A 3350-nucleotide genomic window follows, 5' to 3' on the forward strand; every position below is an offset into this window, starting at 1 on the left:
GTCTTTTTGTTCTTTAATCTATTTTTTTATTTTGTGTTTGAATTTATTTTTACTTTCCTCAATTTTTGTTTCAAGTGGAAGACTGTTGAATGCTTTAATAGCGTGGTATTTATGGTGTCTTTGTCCAAAGGTAGTGATTATCGTCGGAGTTTTTATGTTTTCTTCGTACGCTTGTCTGACCGGTCTATAAGTGATATTTTGTGTTGTGTATTACTCTGTAACAATAGCGCACCAATGCCTCTTTATTAATTTTAGCCATATTATTCTATTACAATGGCGCCCAACGTGGGGCTCGAACCCACGATCCTGAGATTAAGAGTCTCATGCTCTACCGACTGAGATATCCGGGCATAATAATGAATACGCACGTGTTTATACAAATATCTCTTTTGAGAACACGAAAAACTGCAGTCGGAACACGAAAAAGGTTTTTATCAACTGTGAGTCAGCATGTGGTTCGTCAAATTTCCCTTTTGAGTACATGAGTAGTAACACTTCAAACATGAAAAAGGTTTTTTTTCTGTGTGAGTCAGCATGTGGCTACTCAGATGACCTTTTTGAGTAAATGATTTGCTGCACAAAGAACATGAAAAAGGTTTCTCTCCAGTATGAGTCAGCATGTGGCTACTCAGATGACATTTTTGAGTAAATGATTTGTTGCACCAAGAACATGCAATAGGTTTTTCTCCAGTGTGAGTCAACGTGTGGCTCATCAGAGAGCTTTTCTAATAAGATGAATAATTGCACTCAGAACATGAAAAAGGTATTTCTCCAGTGTGAATCACCATGTGCCTGATTAGATGACCTTTTCGAGGAAATCAATTGTGGCACTAAGAACATGAAAAAGGTTTTTCTCCAGTGTGAATCAGAATGTGCCTGATCAGATGAACTTTTCGAGAAAATGATTTGTGGCACAAAGAACATGAAAAAGGTTTCTCTCCAGTGTGAGTCCGCATGTGGCTACTCAGATGACCTTTTTGAGTAAATGATTTGTTGCACAAAGAACATGAAAAAGGTTTCTCTCCAGTGTGAGTCAGCATGTGGCTACTCAGATGACATTTTTGAGTACATGAATAGTTGCACTTGGAACACGAAAAAGGTTTTTCGCCACTGTGAGTCAGCATGTGGTTCGTCAAATTTCCCTTTAGAGTACATGAGTAGTAACACTTCAAACATGAAAAAGGTTTTTTTTCTGTGTGAGTCAGCATGTGGCTACTCAGATGACCTTTTTGAGTAAATGATTTGTTGCACAAAGAACATGAAAAAGGTTTTTCTCCAGTGTGAGTCAGCATATGGCTTGTCAGATAACCTTTTTGAGCGAATGATTTGTTGCACCAAGAACATGCAATAGGTTTTTCTCCAGTGTGAGTAAACATGTGGCTCATCAGAGCGCTTTTCCAATGAGATGAATAATTGCACTCAGAACATGAAAAAGGTTTTTCTCCAGTGTGAGTAAGCATGTGGCGCGTCAGATAACCTTTTTGAGTAAATGATTTTTTGCACAAAGAACATGAAAAAGGTTTTTCTCCAGTGTGAGTCAACATGTGGCCCATCAGAGCGCTTTTCGAATGAGATGAATAAATGCACTCAGAACATGAAAAAGGTTTTTCTCCAGTGTGAATCAGCATATGCCTGATCAGATGACCTTTTTGAGTAAATGATTTGTTGCACAAAGAACATGAAAAAGGTTTTTCTCCAGTGTGAGTCAGCATATGGCTCGTCAGATAACCTTTTTGAGTGAATGATTTGTTGCACCAAGAACATGCAATAGGTTTTTCTCCAGTGTGAGTCAACATGTGGCTAATCAGAGCGCTTTTCCAATGAGATGAATAATTGCACTCAGAACATGAAAAAGGTTTCTCTCCAGTGTGAGTCAGCATGTGGCTACTCAGAAGGCCTTTTTGAGTAAATGAATTGTGGCACCAAGAACATTTAAAAGGTTTTTCCGCAATGTGAGACAGCATGTGGCTCGTCAATAATCTCTTTTGAGTACACGAGTAGTTGCACTTCAAACATGAAAAAGGTTTTTCTTTAGTGTGAGTCAGAATGTGACTGGTCAGACTGCTCTTTTGAGTAAATGAATTGTTGCACAAAGAACATGAATAAGATTTTTCTATAGTGTGAGTCAACATGTGGCTCATCAAAACGCCCTTCCGATAAGATGAATAGTTGCACTCAGAACATAAAAATGGTTTTTCTCCAGTATGAGTGCGAAATTGGGGTTTAAAATTTGACATAGGATGGCTGGAGTTTCCCCTAGGATGCGTCTTAAGATCTGGCGACAAATCTGGAAAAGAATACGGACAAAAAGGGTTAAGTGTAACTTATTATCTCCACTTACATTAGAAAATTCATAAAAAAGTAGAAAAACAGTAGAGCAGAAATATCTAAATCTTATGGTTTTACCTGGTGTCTGGGTAATTCTTTCAAAGACTTCTAAGCATTCCTTTTTAACACCCGGTAGGTCTTTATTAAATTCCATGTAAGAAAATCCCCCTTCATCTTCTGCTCGGCGTCGAAGTTCTGCCTTGTTGGAAACAGTCTTCATAATAATGCTACCTAGAATAACAAAGAAACGAAACATACGTTGGACATTGATATACATAAAAGGTATTATTTTAATTAAATTAACTTGAAATTTAAACATGTTTTTACGATTGAAGATTTAATTGATTAACAATATGGAAGCGTGAATTTGTGACTTTGAGGTTAATTTAGGAAATCGGAATGACCCCAGATGTCTGCTTCCCATGCATTCCCATACTTATCCTTCAAGAACGGAAAACCATTTTGAGCACCTCCAGTTGTAGTTGGCTAGTTAAAAGTCGATAGAATGATGTTTTCTTCCAACAATATTTATTTATGATAAATGCATTATAATACAAAAAAAATGTTCATGTTCCAAATAAGATGAGGTAAAAAACCGGGAACCTTATGGTAGAAATGGCGATTTCCGAATTCGAGCCGTAAGGCTCTCGATTAGTAATCCGGTGGTCGGGGTTCAACTAAATATTATTCGATTAGTTTGTGTTATTTCACAATTTTATCCTTCAAAATAATTTACAACCTTCTTGCGCCACGTTGCAGTGGATGTTGAGTGGAAGATACTCTGAGTATCGTCCAGGAGTAAAGACACAAGTCACAATTGAAATGTTGATTAATATGGCTTTGGCCGTGTTTGGTGACAAGAGGTGAATAGCCAGGTAAATCTCACTTTTGACTTCCCTAAGTTGAAGATACTCTAAGTATCGCCCGGGTTTAAACATATAAAATACCGATAGAATATAACTATAAATAGATTAAAAATATTTAGGTATAGATATATTCTTATGAAAATAATTTTCCAATGA

General features: G+C 36.9%; 1 non-coding gene across 1 annotated transcript; it reads right to left on the reverse strand.

The window, feature by feature from the left end:
* Positions 1–277: 277 nt before the first annotated feature.
* TRNAK-CUU (transfer RNA lysine (anticodon CUU)) lies at positions 278–350 on the reverse strand. Its single transcript has one exon. It is a non-coding gene; the product is annotated as a tRNA-Lys (tRNA).
* Positions 351–3350: the final 3000 nt, after the last annotated feature.

This window comes from Hesperophylax consimilis, unplaced genomic scaffold (assembly GCF_061612785.1).
Source record: "Hesperophylax consimilis isolate HC1 unplaced genomic scaffold, BYU_Hcon_1.0 scaffold_36, whole genome shotgun sequence".
NCBI classification, from domain to species: domain Eukaryota; kingdom Metazoa; phylum Arthropoda; class Insecta; order Trichoptera; family Limnephilidae; genus Hesperophylax; species Hesperophylax consimilis.